Consider the following 19,346-nt stretch of genomic DNA (forward strand, 5'->3'; position numbering starts at 1 on the left):
GAACGTTGCGGCTTATAGTCAGGTGCGGTTTATATAAGGATTATTTTCGTGATTTTTGTGATGACTTGATCACTTTTATACAGTGTGGTATCTTGAAGAAAAAAACAACAACAAAAATACTATTTTGAAACACTACTATGGCTGCTGCTTATTCTGGCTGTGTTGCTTGTGACTATAATGAGCTTTAGTAGGAATGCACGCTAGGTGACCTGCGTCAAAGGGCTCTAAACCCTTCGTCACAGGCAGTGTTTAGAAAGACATGTTAAAGTATGTTATTAAAACTTTAAAAAGGCTTTCTGTGAACGGTCTTTCCTTGTAAAAAGACGCGTGTGCACGTGCGGCTTATAGTCCGGTGCGGCTTATATAAGAAAAAAACTAAAATATCCCCCAATTTTAGCTGGTGCGGCTTATAGTCCGGTGCGGCTTATAGTCCGGAATTTACGGTAATACTGACATGAACTAATAAAATACCTAATGATATTGTTTGAATGAAAGGTGTCACTGAAACTGAGAACTAAATGTGTTCCGTCCCCCTTTCCAATTAATTCACGGTGCTATTCGACTCCCCGATTCTCCCAACACGAGCTGATAGAAGTCTAATGATACAACAAAGGTTAACCGTTGGCCAAATGCCATGTATCTGTACACCAGTCTCGACAAAACATCCATTTGGCCACGACCAATATGATAAGTGACGTATAAACGATTTTGCAAGAAAGTAGGCTTCTGCTCCATACTCACAGTGATCGTAACTTGTTTGCTCGACTCAAGTATCCAGAGACATATTGGTGATGTCAAAGTTGGAGGCAGATTAGGTTCCTTGTCTTGGTCAAAGTCACACTTCTGCCGGGTCACCTGAAAGAGGAAAAAAGGCAGGAGAGAATTGAAATACACTCTCATGGAATCATCAAGCAACAAAGCAATTCTGAGGAAAGCAAAGACCTGAAAGCTTCTTCCAAAGACGGCGACTCCCTGTAAATTGAAACTGCGGTGTAATTTTCCACTCTGTGACATGTTTCTGCGATAGCAGCACAGACGATACGTTGTGGGATAATTCCCGAGCCGAGCCTTCACAAGTAACCGAGCAATGGTTTCATCTATCTGACAAGAACAACGTCCACCCGGATGTGCATGCTTGATTTGCCCTCATGACAAATGGCCCACGTAGTAATAAACAATTTCACGAGCAGGTGAATGACTTTGCCGGTGGTCAAGGACGCGACGCGAGGAGTGAATATGATGCTATCACAGCAAATGATCTTCCATTGTTGTTCCACAATTACAGAAATGGCACTGATCGAAGCAACATATACTGTAGCTCCAATGCAATGTGCGAATACAAAAGATCATATCACCTTTTCTAATTAGTAGGGTCCTTTGGTTGCAGTGGTTAGCTTTTGCCAAGTGTGCGCATATGGTGGAAACTTAATGGGATTCCAGAGGCTGCAAGCTGCATTTCTCTTGGCACTTCAGCCAAAGCCCAAAGTGCCTGATGGCAAGCTTGACATATTGTTTAAGTGCAAAGAGGCATGAAGCTGTAAAAGTTGAACCACTTTCCAGACAGTTACAATTTCACACCGTGTAATTGAGACGTAGCTGTCGGCATAGTACAAGTTAAATACTGTAGGTCGTCAATAGCTGTCACTCTGGCTTACGGTCAGTGTGATGGAGCCAAACACGGCACATAGGAGCTAAGGTTTCCCCCAATTGTGCGACGACGCAATGTTCCGAAATTCCTTATTAGCTCTTTGTATCGTATCCACAAGGTCATCTGCAGTCGCAAAATCCTCCAAATTTGGAAGCTGGCAAATGTGAGACCACAGGACTTTTGTCAATAGCGTTTAACAGTGGAATGCCCCTCATTAGTCTGAGGTGCACTCCTAAAAGATAACATTTAATATGCAGCAAAGGCTGACTTTGTCTTGCCTTTCACAACTATCTGCGCTCGGCACAGGACATGCATATTCTAATGTGATCATTATTATGCCGACTAGTGCAGCAAGTTAAATCATCTGATCATCAAAGGACCGGTGTAATGTTCCTCTCAATCAGATCCAATCTCTCTTGGCAAACAGACCCCTGACGATAACTTGGCAGGCTGCTACGTATACCTTGACTCCATCTGTCGAAAGGGATTTGGAGATGAGCTTTCACCCAGGTTGGTGGTCAGCCCTGCTCTTTGCTTGATTGTTGTTGTTTTTTTGTCTGCAATAAGTGCTGAGCATGTCTCATTGAATGGCATTGATTGATACGCATTCATAAATAGACAATTCAAATCAATGAAGGTGATGAACTCATTTTATTCCATGAAGCCATGACTTAATTAGGTCAAGAAAAGGGTGGATTGGAGCCATGAAGGAATTCAACTGCGTCAGTTTCAAAAGTGCACAAGCTGAGTTTTGTTTCACAGGGACAGTTCATTATTTTGTTGATTTTTCTTTTTCCTGTTACTTCTGTCAATTGTTTTTTTTTTTAATGGGAAAAGGTTTCAAGTCAACTCGACTTGATTTATAGAGCGCTATAAAAACAACAGCAGCTGCATACAAAGTGTTATCCATAAAGTATCAATCAGACAGCTAAAAACAAAGACATTAAAACAAATTCACAACACAAAAAGAGTCAAATCAATAAAACACTAAAACAAGGCTGCGTCTCATGCTGAGCGGAAAGCCAATGAAATTGCAACTTTTAAGATGGAGACCGAGGCGCTTTGCCCAACGTTTAACGGAAGGTCAATCAACAAAGAGGGGAAAAGCGCCATCCTCGCTGAGGCCATGCTTAGTTTAGACAAATTAAAAATCGACAAATTATATGCATCCATTGTCATTCAGCAATCTCTTGCGCACTCAGGGGTGAGTGAACAATCTTTATTTATTCAGAGCACACAGCGGGATGGTTTGATTTAAACCATACTATATCATTTTGAGCTGATTTTGAACCAGTTTGTTTTTGACTTCCAGAGAGCAGCCGTATCAGAGTACAGGGGCTGAATACAAATGGGCACCCCGCTTGTCACATGTTCACTTTTACATTCATTCCACTTCACAATTTTGTTGGTCCAGCACATCAAATATCAACGACAACAAAACACTCGAGTTCAAAAAAAGTTCAAAGGGTATATGAAGCCATATTATGCCTGCAATCAAACTTCACTCTTTCTCCTGTGTCTAGAAATGGCACGCATTTTTAAACATATATGGTGCGTTCAGGATAGCATTGCTACATGCATAATCGATGTTGTGCAAGAGCAAGCCATTAAACCGCATTCTTGAGGCTTGGGAAATTGTTCTTTTTCTCCGTTTTTAGGCCAGCATGTAGAAGAAGAAGACAGTACGCGGGCTGATGAAGCCTGTGCTGTGCTTGCTTCTATCTTTAGCTCTGCAGCAGCTCGTGGAAGCCATTGTTGGGCATTTGCCATGTCATTTATCTCTCGGCTTGACACACATTAACTACAGATGGAAACAAACAACTGATTCAGAAGTCAAGTCATAGAGAGCAAAAATGGCGCCTCCCTTGGGTGAGTAAATGCCATCTTTTGGGGAAGAAATATAGTAGACACTTTTAAATAAATATGCCGATTTTAGATCAAAAACAAAAAGTTTTCATCCGGCGTTGACTTCCTGGAACTGGAGTTTTCAATGCCACCGGCCTTATCTCAGCAGCAAAGTGCTTCAGTGCGACAGGCAGCCACCCGATTGTGCTTCTTGTCAGGGTTAATCAGAAAAGAAGAGGGAAGTTGACACATTTTTTATGCTTGACATCTCAAAATATTTATTGGAGAACTGTGTGGGTCAAAATGATCCCCCCGCCCTTCCTCCTCAACCTTGAAAAGTAAGTTAAAGCATTCTGTCAACAGCTGTCCATCAAGCACATGTTCCTAATGTATCATGACAGACACAAATGCAAGCACGCACAAGCTCTAAATTGCTGTCTTGTAAATGTGTAACTGGAAGCTTCGAATGTTTCCATACTGCGTGTGCCCGGAAAATGGCTAAAACAGAAAATAGAAGGACCAATTATTACTCCATATCATATAAATCATTATGATTAATAATCTAATGATATAACATATATAGTCAGTCATAATTATAGTAATATAATTATTCCGTTGCACAACAAACATATTCAGATTATGAAATGAACAAAGGCTGACTGTAGTTTCCTGTTGTGATTTTCTAAAGACATTGTTCCTCAAGTGCAGGTCAAAGTATAGCGACAGACACATTAGATACATTAAATGGGACCTCATAAGTGATCCATCAATTGAATGTTCATTATTGGAGCCAAACATACTCGATCATTTTTCGAGAAGCTTGTAATTTCCCATTAAGATGCAGTCCTTCACACTACAAAGCCTAAGCACCATATTTAATCTCTGACAGTCCCAGGCAATAGCAAATCATCTCACAACACAGAGCTTATTTGATTGTGCAGATATGTGATATAGGGTGAACGTTGATCAAAAGCATCTACCGGCATGGCTGGCTGCATCATCACTGACTAGGATCACTGATATTTTCAGCAGTATATTTTCAAATGATTGGAAACAAGTTCGCAGAAGGACTCGCTGCATATGTGACGAGACTGGGTTCTCTGGTCGGCTCAGGTGCTTGACGGGCTTCTATTTTTACGGGTCAAACTAACTTGTGCCTTTTTCTTTATCAACCTGAGAGCTGGGCCCAGATGGCGAAAGAACTCCCAACACAGCCACAAGGAAAAGTTAAGAATTTAATGAAAAGATGGGCTGAAGATTGATAAAGGACTTGTTTGTTTCCTATGCACATTGTGAAAGCAGCTATTATATAGCAGAAACTTCCCAAAGGAGGAAGCGATGAGGAAACAGGGCCAATTATATTTTTAGCCTCAGCTCACAGAGAGTTGCGTAGTTGAGGCCAATGAAAAGCTGTTCCACATTTGCATGAGCTGATGTTTGGTAGTCTGACTTAAAGTGTGTCATCTTTTAATTAGGTGCAGAAAAAAAAAAAACTCCATTGGTTTATCAATGATGCTTTGATCAATAAAACAAAGTGTTCTTACATTCCAACAAAAGCCAGCTGCATACATTTTGGAAATTGGAAAAGCCATTTCATTTAACCAGTAAATGAATATATTATTATTATTATATAATAAAGACTGCTTGATTTTATTTTTCTACTGAAGAATGGTTTTGTCGGTCTGACTTACATAACTCAGAGAACAAAGAAGTATCTGACTAGACCTCTCAAGCTAATGCTCGTCAGTCAAAAAGGTTGTGTAGGCAGAATGCAGTCACTGCTAATGTATGCACTCAACAGTACATACGTATGCTCTTAATTATTCCCTTGCAACGTGTAGACAAATAATTGATTGCTGGAATTAGACTCAGTCTACTAGTATCTAGTCAGCGCTGGCACCTTGTGTGATTAGCAATGGACAAGCCTTGGGCTATTAAGGGGTTAACTATTGAGTAAACAATAAAGGTGGGGAGAAAATCAACCCACTATTATTTTGATCATCACACTTAAATCAAGTTCAAAATTGCAACCTCGTGCAACTCATTATTTGACTTACCGTATTTTCCGGACTATAAGGCGCACCTAAAAACCTAAAATCTTCTCAAAATCCAACAGTGCGCCTTATAGTCCAGTGCGCCTTATATATGGACTAAATTCCTAAATTCAAACTTGCCCAAAGCATTGTGTCATGAAATCAAGCATAAGTGGCCTGCTGAAGACTATGAATCATGAATCAAAAAGACTATGGATCATTATTATATAGACTTATAAAGTCATTTGTTGCATCTGAAGTTGAAATAAAAAAGATAAAATGGAGAATGATTTCATTTGGATTAAAAATCTGACATGATGCATTAATGGTGCGCCTTATAGTCCGGTGCGCCTTATATAAGGATTAAGTTTTAAAATGGGCCATTCATTGAAGGTGCGCCTTATCGTCCGGTGCGCCTTATAGTCCGGAAAATACGGTATTTGATATTACAGAACAGTGATGCTGTATTATGATGAGTGGGAGTGCATATAACCTTTTGTCAAGAACATTTCTGAGGTTGTATGAAAGAAGTATTGGTGAATGCAGCCAGTCTAGACAAAATAAAAGTGGCCTCAATTTTGGTGAGTGCATTGATTTCTGCTCTATGTACTTATTTATTGCACTGTTAAGTAAAGACTAGGTGGACAACGCACATCGAAAAATGTTGATGGCTGCTGAGGTAAACATGTTTTGAAAAAAGCTGAATTGCTCTGATGCACGTCTTTGGCCTGCAGTAAATCAATCTCCAGTGATAAAGGAAAGGAATAACAAACGGCCAATTCTGAGACGGTGAATTTCCGAGAAGTGTTGCCTGGTTACAAAGAAATGTGTTGCTCATTTCCACTTTTCTTCCCAGTGAATATGATTGTTATCCGGGACATGATTGGAGAGCCCGCAATCAATGATTATTTCTAAGATCTGTCAAATCACTGTCTGTACTGAAATACTGACGGGGACATGCTGTGCACAGGCTTGTCCATTAAAGTGATTCTTCTTTATCATTATTAATTATTATTATGATTAACTTTCTCCCACATTGTTTTTCTTTCTGCCAGGCTCAGCCACAGGAACTAATATGTTTTGAGGGATGATGCATGCCCCCCCCCCCCCCCCCCTGCCTCTCCGTTTTGACCTCCCGAAGCCATTTCCTCGCTGCTAAGTGGGCCGTCATCAAAGGATATTCAATTACTGAATCCTCTGAGCCAGCAGAGCAGTGGCAGTGAATGCTTTTGGCATTCTAAGTCAACTGGCAAGGAGAATTCTGCATCACAATAATCCTTTGCCCTGACAAGGTGATGAAGATAAAAACAAAAGTGGAAGTACGACACTATCTCAAAGGCCAGTCGATTAATAATGGACCATATGAGCTCCTTCCTGTTACAGAGACTGACTGACTGAAGCGTAATAAAGCATCCATTTCATTTCATGGGTCTTTTGTATATACTCTGATTTTAATGTTAATACTTGTACTAACTACCATTACTTCCTATTTATGTAAATGAGTGTAATCAAGCATGCACTGCAGGTGAATCCATACATTATTCTAAAGCTGACTTATAAGCAATTCTAAAGAACAAGCTAGTAGTTAGGAAATGACTAACAAATTCCATTTCGACCAGGAAAATCTCTGCTATCTCCGTTTAAAGAATCCCCAAATAGTGCAGTTGTGACCGTTGCAGCCTTTAAAGCTCTTGTACAAAGCCTGCAAGATTGCTACCTGTTGATATGATCAAAGAGTGCAATAGCTACATTTACTGCCTTCCATGCCATCGGTTAGGGCTCCGCTAGCTATCAAAATGGTGGCGCGGGGGCCACTTGTAGCCCGCATCATGACATCACAGTTGAATGTTTTGGGCCATCACAGCACAGGCTCAGCTTTTAACGAAATGTAATTCACTCACTCCAATTATTTTAAATATTTGGAACATAATAGAGAAAAAAAACATTTTGCCCAAAATCTTAGGATGTTCGCAGTACATCAAATGATTTGACATCATTATTCTGGATTCATTTGAATTCATTTGATTTGTTTCCTCACAGGTAAATACTGGCGGTTAGCTCGAAAAACAACATGAACCAACCCTGTGAATCTCTGAAGTATTAATGGAAGGAAAAAAAGAAATAATCACATATGCCACTTTATTTGCAGCCTGCGACAAAAATAGTGGTGGCTATCAGATGAGAAACACAACAGGACCAACTGCCTCGGCAATTGTCGCAAGATTGGGAAACGACACCTTTGATTAAAGAGCTGACACCAAAAAAAACAGGTCAAATTGAAATAGCTCACTGGTTGTGCGCACATTTTCACAGGACCACTTGGACGAGCAAAACATTCTTGATGACGCGAAGAGTGAAATTTAACTGCAACTGAACTTTTTCTATGGTTCCATCTGCTTGTGTTGACAGTTTTGGGACAAGTTTAATAATAGAGATTGAGGTTGGCATTCATAGAATTTAGCATCCACACATTTTCTCAAAGCTCAGAAAGAAGAGGCACAAAAGTGCAGCACACACTGTGACACTTTTATAAAGCACTTTTTATATAATCTGCAAAAGATTGCAGGGATTGTTTGACTGTCGCGTTTGATTGATTTCAAACAACTTAATGTTCTTGGGTCATTTCTAAAGTAAAAGGAAGTTTTCTACATTTTCAATAGAGCTCTTCAAATCCCAGCGCCTCTGAAGGAACTATGTCTGCAGAAGGAACTAAGCATGTCTGTATTGTTGAAAGAAATTGGCGGCATACCTATTTTCACAACAGCGAGTCGGATTTACTTCTGCTGCAGAATGTACCATTTTGGCCTTTAAAGGACATTTTGCACTCCACCATCCAACCAGTGAGGTCATTGAGATTATTGTATTGTATTTTATTGACACTAACAGCATGTCCACCTGAAGAACCGCACTCCCTTTTACTGATTTTGTGTATTGATGCTGTATGCTGGCAATATATAAATGAAAAGCAATAGATCAATATTTCATCTCACCAAAATGTGAATGCGTCCTTCCTTAACACCATTCTTGTGTGGCATTTATGAAATACAAATCAAAGTATTAAGACAGGCTATCATGTTTGGGGGAGCTAATTAGACAGCGGCTTTGACAAAATCACAGCGGTAAATTGATTTGAGCTTAAAAATAAATGACAATGTGGGACAATCAGTCCACTGAGGGTTCCACTCCACTCCACAATGTGACATGGAAAGATCTGATCCATTTTGCATTTTCCATTGTGGATGATGTCGCTGTTGTAAGAGAGCATCTTTTGTTTAGCATAGCAAATGTGTTCTTCCCTTCAGGCAGGACTGTTTCTTGGCAAACAAAAGGAGTAATAAAACATGTCAGCTAAACACAGCACCCACACGCACCTCTAGTCAGCAAGTCCCCAAATACCTATTTTCTTCTGTTCTAATAATAAGGACTATCGACAGAGCTTGTGTTTGTCTTTATAGCATCCATGAGACTGAAGGGGATGCCATTTTTGAGGGTATTTTTAAAAAAAAAAGTTTACTTATGCTAGTAATGCATCACCAGTGAGTTTCTTACATGTTAGGTAAAAAAAAGAGGTGAATTCAGTTCCTATTCAAAGCTGCAAAAGCACTCCACTGTGCTGGGAAGATCTCATTTGAGCACTGTCAATAGAGACACGCTAATACATTCACAAATAACTCTGATGCAACATGTTATAAAAGGATGTAATGGGATTCAAGTGAGAGTAATGAAATGGTAAGGTCAAAATAAGTGGAGTTTTTTTTTTTCAAGAAGCATATTGAGAATATTGAATTAACGGGCCTTTTATCTACTTTTGAGTAGCTTTGATTAAAGCAGTTTGTCAAAGCTGATACAATTTCAACAAAATGTTTTCTAATGAATCAAAAGTATACAAGTGGCGGCCTGAATAGAAATGAGATCTAAAAATGAATGTTTAAGCTGGAACAGCTGGAAGCCAGCAATTCAGCTGAAATGTGTTTAAGATTTGCCACAGCACAGACAACACATGGCCAGTGTGATCACACGTTCCCCATCAGACCAATTAACAGTCTTGAAGTTTGTGATTTCATTTCAGCCAATTACGCTGCGGTTAGCAAGTTCGCTTAGCCAAAGTAAAGCTGTCAAAATCTGACCTCGCTTTTCACTAGTGCTTTCGCCTTTGCCTGAGCATCTTGTCACAATTTGCTTGTATTGTGTAACTGGCAGTGATGACTCGGATCTGATTCCCAAAGACACCAACAAAGCCACCATACATTTTTTTTTTTTAAATCACAATAAACACATTTATCTATGCAGCCAAAGTTTTCTTGCAAATAGTCAGGTCAGTACACCAATTCCATAATGGCATTTTGTGTCATAACCCCAACGCTTCTAAAGGCTATTACACAATGATATAACTTCAATGGTTAGTGAGTCTCTCGCCACATTGGGGCTGAGTATAATTGGCAGTATTCGGTGAAGGTCACAATTGGCGCTCACTTTTTTTGCAATTAACCCAGTTTCTTTGCGAGGCTGCAATCTGTGGGGAAGCAATTAAACTCAGTTCTCCTCCCCACTGAGAAAAGTTGGATGGATAAAAAGTCGACATTTGTTTGACACATGCTATGCAAGCACCAAAAAGAAGCAAAAAAACAAAAAGTGCGTAGAAATATTTGCAAAATCTCAAATATACATAAAAACATTGCTCCAGGTTTCTTCAGACTCCAAGAAAATGAATGCTGGAGCACTAAAGTGCAAATGTGAACATAAACATCTGTTACAGGCTCATTCTTCAAATGGCACTGCAGCTGAGATCTCGCCTTGAAGAAAATAAAAGGATTTTCTGCCAAACACGGAATAAATCAACTGAGCGTTATTGCAAATAATAAATACAACATTGACCTTAGTTTTGGGCAACACTTCAAGCCATCGATGGCCTCCTGAAGCATACTTTGTATTCAATCTCATGGCGTCCGAGGGATGGGGTGGATCAAACCATTTTTGAGGCAAACCGTGGTCAAGATACCGTACTTTAGTTGATAAAATAAGATTTGTATGGTTTTAAACACAACAAACAAAACCTTGAAGATACTGTAAATACAGAATATACGTGTAAGCCCGACTGACTGACTGACTATGTCTGCAGTATGCACTGACCTTGAATTCCCACTGTGGACAGAAAACAAGTCTCTGTGTGCTGAAGAAGAAGAAGAAGAAGTAAAGCACCTCATCAGTTCACCCTCAAACCTGCATGGAGGAGAGAAGCAGAGAATGAGAAGTGGTCACAGTGTCACATGCAATCCTCGTCCTTTAAGAGGGAATGCGGGATATGGATGCTCAACCCCTGATACTTGGATTCCTTTTCACCGCTAGCGTTATGTTGAAATACTCTAGTCAGGTTTTTGGATGAAGTTATCATTTGAAAGGAAATCTACAGTAACAACGAGAAAGAAGGCAAAATGGGAAAACTCACAGAGTTAGTCTGTTGATGTTGATGGAAAGGAAGTCCAGTTTGGTGCATGTTCCATTAAGAATAAAGATGCCAGTGCACTTATATGAATCAAATTCCAACGCCACAACAACTGGGAGCATGCATATATTATTATGAATTATTATTGCAGCAACGCTTTTGCACATTGTATGCCTTCATTTTGTTGTTTAATACTAATGAGCGTTGTCATTAGTGAATGAGCAAATGAGCCAGAATTTAATCGATGCTACATAAGCGGAAACTAAATATGCCTCGTGTCGACATCGCAAGTTCCTTGGAGTCGCTCCAAGTGACAATACTCAGCTCTTGGCCAGGGACGGCACTACACCGGCCTTGCTCTTGGCGCTCAAGAGTCTGAGAGTGCCCATGCAGACCCTTTTGAGAGCTGCAGCACCCCAGCACAATGTTAACTGCTAACCAGCAGCCTAAAGGTGAGGAGGCTTCACATTGCAAAGGGCTCCTCCATTGTAGCGCATTGCGTATGTCGGTTGCGGTGTAATTCGTACATGAACGTGTCCGCTGCATCGGGAGCGTGATCCTCCGACTACAAGGCTTTGCAAACAAAGGGATGTGTTAATTGGCAGAAAAAATAACGAGGTGTTAGATGAGGTGGCATTAACTCGTTAACGCTCGGATTTTCCTACAATTACAATATTCTACTCTTTACAAGCGGAACAGTAGTTCTTTACGGGAAGATATACTTTCTTGAGGATCAAAAGATGGACGATTAGAAACCTGCTGCAGACAAACAGAGCAGAGGAGAGAGAAAGAAAAAAAAAATCAGGATACAATTTATGATCAAATTATGAAAATAGGGCATGGTTGTTGGAGTGCTGCCCGTTTCCTTGTGACTAATGAATAGGAAACCTTGAGCAAGTCAACTCCCGGAGACCTCTTACATCTCTCCCGCTCTGTCTATACCATACTGGTTTACATGCAAATTGTACAGTGAATGAACTAATTAAAAATCCTCTAAAGGCATAATTATGTTTTAGGTGTAGACTTTTTCACCTAACTGATCTCATTATCTTGTGTCTGATATTCTGAGTCTGTCTGTCAGCAGAATATTTGTTACTTCAGCTTGAAGTGGGGGTTGCATGGCTTCGGATTTCTTTCACTTTATCAATCTTATTACACAGGTCCAATGTACAAAGAGCATTAAATAACAAAAAAGGTGTGTGGGGAAAAAAAAATGAAAAATGAGCAGGCTGTTAATTCTAAGACGCCATATTTGAAATCCACACTAATTTATTAAAGCTTTGCATTCAGATGTAGAAAACGACTGAAATAAATTAAGGCGAGGGAATAATTTCACTCAGTTCATGAGACCTCACTGCGGCCATAAATTGACCAAAGTATGTACAAGCTTACTTTGAAGCAGGTTTTAGCGGAATACGCTAAGTGAGGGCGGCAATTTGGCTTCCTTGTCTTTTTGGTCAGGTGCCTGCAGTGTACATGGCACAAGTAGTCGCAAGCGTCACTTGGAGAGCTGTAGCAATTATTGCATGAGACCACCATCCATTGCTGTTCTCCCACAAATTCATAATTTATGACACATCCTTGTTTTTGCCTCCAGGGACCTGAATGCTATTATCCTACTCGAGAGAAATGTGATTGGGCAGCCACGATCTCAGTGGCTTCTTTGAAGGCCGCTTTCTTCAAGTGTTCTTCTACACTTGCTTTAGTGCATCAAAGTGCATCAGCTGACAATCGGTGAGTTGGGGCATCACCGACCGACTATCTTTTCACCTAAGATGGCAACTGTCAAGTTTTGATAGAAAACTTGGGAAATAAGCAATGTGCTAAGGTATTTTAGGAAACTGAAACTCATATGACCAAACACTCTCGGCAGCTATTCTTTTCAATCGTTCATAAGACTTGACAATTTATCCTAGATCGAGGAAGCTGTTACCCAACACTCCTAAATATGCTTCCATTTTCTTCTTTTCTTCTTCCTTCTCCTTAAGTAGAAATTGCTGCTCACCAACTCAATAATGGGAACAAGCCGTATAGTCACTAGATGGATGGACATACTTTAGACTGAATAATAAGATGCTCATTAAAGGAGCTCTATTATAAAGGGGGTTGTCAAAAATGAACTTGGCCATTATTTTAGGAATAATAATAAAGTTCTAGGAGTTACTGCATATTACCTTGACTGCCTTGAGGCTTTCAGTTAGCACCTTAGCACCTCAAAGGTTAATTGCATACGCGTCACTGAATTAGACAAAGTAAGAACTCATTATCTCACCATGCAAGAAAATCATCATTGACAGACTATTCAGTATTTGCTATGTTCAGCCGCTACGTATATATATTTACCTTAGGATTAGATTCAAGTATGAATTGTGTTTTCAAAGGCAGCAAATGTTGCCTTCTCGATAGGGCTCGTTTAAAATGACTTTGCGACCTGAAAACTCACTAACTGTGCACTTTTGTGACCTTGAATAATATACTGCCTACGAAAACACTTTTTAATTGTTGTACCAAATCAAAAAGTGGTTCATCTATAGACTAAAAACAAACAGACTCAAACATAGTGGCATATACAGCTAAGCCACCTAAACGTAAATAGTGTCCCGCCCGCATACAACTGAATTCTCTATGCGTATGATTACACTAAAGGAAGGGACATGGAATGCATTCTTGGAAAATAAAGTCAAGCCACATGACCTGTGGTAATGTTCATTCAACCACTGCTCGCTGTGGCAACTAAATGGAAAAGTCCCAGCGCGCAATCCAAACAACACAAACAACATGATGGAAGTGGCCACTGAACACTCAGAAAGAAAGGCAAATCTACTCCTACACTTTTATTCCCATTTGCCACGGAATTGTTCCACTGCAGCGTCACAATACAAACAATGGATTTGCTGTTGTGCAGATTCTCATTTTTATCACAGAGCAGCTGCAACACAAGTAGCGTTGAGGGCACGATGAACGTGTTTAATATTTAAAAATGTCACATTTTCAGATACTGTTATTGGGGAAAATGCATTTGTATCACACGTTAGACAGGAGGACAATCTTATAAGATATAGGGGCCGTTAATGCTCTTGGTCAGGAAGTTGTAGAATTCAGGACAGTCTAATTATCTTTATATGTATTTATGTGCCTCAGGCCAAGTTTCACATGCCACTGATCATAATGTACAGTGTATAGAGATTTTTTTTTTTTTTGCTAAACTATTACACCAGTGTTTCTTCGATTGTATCACTGTTTTGGGCAACCTAATGGTAAGCTCCAAAATTGCCTGAAGACATTGGGTCATTGCCGACAGTTTGCAATCTGTTTTACAGAAGGTGCAGCAAGTGAATGTTTTTAAATGAACACATTAAGTGTGAGCTGAGGTCCCATTTTGAGTGAATTATCTTGCATTGAAATCATGCTCTCTAATCTTTCAATTACACCACCAAACCAGCGCTAACATGCACTTTGGTGATGATGTATGATGAGTTTAATGTGATTCTCATGTTCTTGCCAACAAGATACAAAACCATTTGGATCATGCATACTGTACCACACACCTTGGGGAAGTGCATAGAGAGCCAATGGCTGCAATCATGTGCTAATGGCTTAATGGATGTTTTTTCCACATGCCTAAGCAGAAAGGTGTTGACATGTCACGTCACGGGTGCAAAACAGAAAGCACTTCAAAACCACTGCTGGCTCACGGGGTAGAGCCAGTCCAATGATCGAAGGGTCGGTCGATCAATTGTCCACTGTCCAAGTCTCCTCGGGCAAGACACTTTGAATTGCCGCTCCAAAGAGTTCAAAACCAAAATCTGTTCATTTGGATTTCAGAGATTTTTCTTTTTGTTTCTATTCACAAATGGATATGAGATCCATACCATCGCTTGTGGCTTTTTCACATCGCACCCCTCCAATCATACTTACACGATACCATATTGGCTTGCTGTCACTCTCCACGTGAGCTTTAAGTCATGTGTCTAGCTCTCCTTATTAAGCTAATTCAAGGCTTTACCCAATGACAGGCTGTAAATCCAAAGCTTAAGAACACTAGGCGGTTAGACTCGGAGAATGAGGTCCATCTTCTTTGTCGTGCCTCAAAAAAAGGATTGCCGCAGCCCTCAATAAGGCACTCGTTCAAAATTGCTGTTTTCAGATATTTTGGTAGATAGATAGGTAGGTAGGTAGGTAGGTAGGTAGGTAGGTAGGTAGATAGGTAGGTAGGTAGGTAGGTAGGTAGGTAGGTAGGTAGGTAGGTAGGTAGGTAGGTAGATAGGTAGATAGGTAGATAGGTAGATAGGTAGATAGGTAGATAGGTAGATAGGTAGATAGGTAGATAGGTAGATAGGTAGATAGGTAGATAGGTAGATAGGTAGATAGGTAGATAGATAGATAGATAGATAGATAGATAGATAGATAGATAGATAGATAGATAGATAGATAGATAGATAGATAGATAGATAGATAGATAGATCTTGTGTTTCATCTATTATTTAAACCACAGAGCCAGAAATAGAGCTATTTGAAGCTGCTGTACGGTTTGTTTGAGCTGATGACAACAGCAAAAAACAACATCAAAACACACCTTTGCAAATATGAGTGTGACGCTTTGCCCACGGAATAAACCCAATCAGAGAAGCACTGAATCCAGGCAATGAGCAGCACGCACTTTGTTACTAGGTCTGACTCACATGTTACACAATCATCACCCAGTGACACTCTTAGCTTACAAGCTCATCCTATTGTTGCACAAGCAAACATTTCTATAATCCCGTATCACCAACTATGGGACTCCGAATCCTTGACTTGACCTTTACAGCGGAAAGCAAGTACTGTATTTTCTCTCTTCTGATTCACATTCCACAAGCATATGAGATCAGTGGCAGATTAATCATACACCAGCGATCTCTGGTAGAGGCAATGCCAAGCAACAAATTCCTGGCCAGCGATGTGTGTATCCCTCAAGGCTCAACTATTTCAAACATCATTTTTTTAAAACTTCAATTTGACATATGCTGATGCCAAGAGAGCGACCAGAAACAAGCCAGGCTGTATACAGCAGCCAGAGTGTAAAAAAAAAAAAGATCACATCTCCTTTTCACTCACAAATGAACCCTCCATTCTGGCTGCAGTTTTTGGACATATCTAATAAGAACTTTTAATGTTCATGAATGAGATGATTATCTGCCCTGCAAGAGATTTTTGTATGTATTATTATTACCTATGACATTGGCACAATTTGTTCCAAGTCTGTGCTTGCAAATATTTTTCTCATCAAAATGAATAGAAATTTGCATAGTGGACGCAACGCAGCCAGAGCAACGACACATTCCATTGCTTCCTAATAGCACAATCACGTGCACATTTCTTTTTCTTGGAAGCCACACTGAGGTCTAATTAGAACTGTATAAAAACAACAACAACGTTTTGTAAAGATCATATCTGTATACTGCCCTCAATTTAGCCTTGAGGTATGATTTTGCCTGAACCATGCCTATATCTCAAAACATTCACATTAAATCACCTTTCCCCATTGAAAATAATGGAAATGTAATTCATCTGTTCCCCTAAAACATCCAAAATGCACCATAAAAAGTCAATAAGGGGGGAAAAAAAAGACAATGCATTTCTCATCATGATTTCATGAGGCTTTTAATTGACTATATACAGGTAGTTTGTAAAAAGAAGCAAGAGCCTCTTTTGCAAAAGAAGCTTTTATCTCAAGTCACTTAGAGGCTTCTTTATGATCTCATAGTCGTGAAACGTTACGCAAAGGCAGTCAACTATTTCTTGAGACCTTGTTAAATGTTAGCTGTCACGTCATTTATTTTACAGAGTAGAAAAGTTTTAAAACTTTGCGGCAGGAAAATCAGGATTCAATGAATGTGTTATCTTCCGATTGACGTAGACTGAGCCAAGCTGGAGCCATAAGGGTTATAGATTCTGGCAGCTAACCATTTGACTCTGCTTTCAATCACTTTATGTTGAAAAGCTTCCAGTCCATTCAAAAGTTGAGTAAAATGTCGCTGACAGTCAGTGTCAAAACCTGAGCCAATCCTCATTTAAAAATTCATTTGCTTTCAAAGAATGAGAGCGGGTTATGATCCATTGCCCTTATTAATGAGTAATGAGATGATGTTAATTTGGCGCAAATCAAATCAGTAAGGCTTCTCCATTGTTTTGGGTACATGTTTTCCCAATCCACAAAAGCTTGATTATTTATAAGCGCTCGTTTGTGGGCTACAATAACCAAACGACCTTAGCTTGGCATGCCGGGAGAGTGGACAGATGACGGTTGTCAAGCAAGTGGCGCTGTGTGTGAAACGTGGCTGGGGCTTTTATTTATTGAACCATATGCAGCATTGAGCAAGTCAATATATATATATATTTTTTTATTGCATGGACACCAACTTTATTCCACCTAATGTAAATGCCACAAACACCGGAATCCTGAATTGCAGCAAACCAGCGTGTCGTGGAGAACTGCAATGGGAGCGGGCGGATAAAGTTACATGCGGCTAAGAAAGAATGCCCCTTGTATACTTACTGGCCTAATTAAAGTGAAAGAACCTAGCAGCAGTTTCCGTATGCATTCCAACGGGAGGTGCGGAGGAAAATCAATAGGAAACAAGAGAATGTGGAGAATGCAGACTTCTGCAGAGGCACAGACATTTAGTACCTGCAAAATCAATAAGTCAATCACTGAGTCCCTTCATGGCTAAAAGGAGCTGTGCTTTCATTGACATTTCTACTGTAATCTTCATGACTATGGTCTCGTCTAGTCTAGTCGGGGGCGTGGCTATCTATGCAAATATAGCCTATGATGTTTTCTGAGTCCAGTAAAGATGTATGAATTCACGAGCAGACAGAGGAAAAAAACTGTGCACGCTGATCTCACAAAAATGCTTTTACTGACTAATCTTTTGAATGTATTATTTGAAATACTGTCGAGTTCCTTTCTCCTAAACTTCAATTCCACACAATGGTGAGGGATGTTTTTTTTGTCTGAGCTTTTTTTCTGCAGCAATTTTCTTTTTGTGCCTCCAGTCTACTTTTGCCACTTATTGAGCAGCACTAATAGAAAAGACAATATTTGGTCTGGCAAGAAGCCATCCAGCCATCCATCCATCCATCCAGTTAAAGTAATGGCTGTGAGGGGACGTACGTACGTACGTGCTCTTCAACGGACATATTTATGGCGTTGAGGGAAATATGCGCTGTAAAGTTTACTACGAGACAAATTGATGATGATGTGGATGTTTTTCATCATTACGCAAGCCATTACCTCCTAATAGAAAGCACTTTGAAATCTATCGATGCCTAAATACTCTCACCATTTCCAACAAATACAGTGAAACTTTGACAGCCGTGCAAGTGAGAACTAAACTAAGGCTTATAGGTGTCATCAAACAGAAGTCCAACCAAAATCTCATCAATGCACTTGTGTTTTCCTAACAAGGCTGTAGTTCTTGTTTGAATATTTCCCTCCCATGTGAATTCTCATCCAATATCTCAACTTGTCTTTCTGTCTCACTGTGACTCAACCATCCCCAAAGAAAGCGCAGCGGGAGACATCTTCAAAAACGACTTTTCAAGCTGCACTTTTGTTAAAGGTTGTCAGAACTTTGTGATGAGCACTACGCGTGGCTGTCTGCTCGAGATTGTTGCAAGCCAAAGGAGACAAAACAAAAGAAAAAGCCATTCAGCGCAAGAGGTTTGTGCCTAGCGCCCCAGCATGCTCACTCATTTAGCCCGCAGCAAGTTTCCTGTTTGACCCGATAACTACTGCTCATAATAGCACCTGACAAGCGGCCCTTCTAACAAGAGGCTGGAATTGCGTGTTTTGCTCACTTCATTGTATTCAGCAGAAAATTAAAGGAGCCACAGCAACTTTTTGACAGGTAACCTTGCAGCACTTTGGATAACAAAAGTTTTAGTTTATTAACGTTAGCAAAAGGAAGCAAAAGCACTGGTTAATATGTTCAAGTTATTCAGGGTATCAGGAATTAGCCCTCTACCTGAATTCTTAAATTCTTAATTATTATTATTATTATTAACAATTGCATGTCAGATTTTCTACCTAAATTGTATTTTGATTTATTTTTTTGTCATAGTTTATAATCTTTGATGTCCTTTTCTCAGGTTTGCTTTGATCATTTTAAATGGAGATTTTTCTTTTGGTCGTGATGGTGACACTTAAGTTACTAAGAGTTTACTTTGCTTTTTACTCAAGCATGGATGGACAGCATTCTTCCATCAAGCATTTGTAACAATGCAGCTCTACTTTAAAAAGCCTGGCATGATTGGGCTCCATTTCAGGTGCCCCCGACCTACTCAGAGGTCAAGTGGGCCCCCAACAGAGCCCAGGGCTACAAACTGCAGGCGG

General features: G+C 39.9%; 1 protein-coding gene across 1 annotated transcript in view; it reads right to left on the reverse strand.

Moving 5' to 3' along the window:
- LOC133169747 (leucine-rich repeat and fibronectin type-III domain-containing protein 2) overlaps positions 1 to 19,346 on the reverse strand; it is a 49,168-nt gene that overhangs the window by 17,096 nt on the left and 12,726 nt on the right. Inside the window, exons 2-3 of the mRNA XM_061302177.1 lie at positions 10,657 to 10,746; positions 742 to 855 (exon numbers count right to left, since the gene is read on the reverse strand). The gene's annotated coding sequence lies outside the window, so the exon portion shown is untranslated. The remainder of the gene's footprint in view (positions 1 to 741; positions 856 to 10,656; positions 10,747 to 19,346) is intronic.

This window comes from Syngnathus typhle, linkage group LG16 (genome assembly GCF_033458585.1).
Source record: "Syngnathus typhle isolate RoL2023-S1 ecotype Sweden linkage group LG16, RoL_Styp_1.0, whole genome shotgun sequence".
NCBI lineage: Eukaryota > Metazoa > Chordata > Actinopteri > Syngnathiformes > Syngnathidae > Syngnathus > Syngnathus typhle.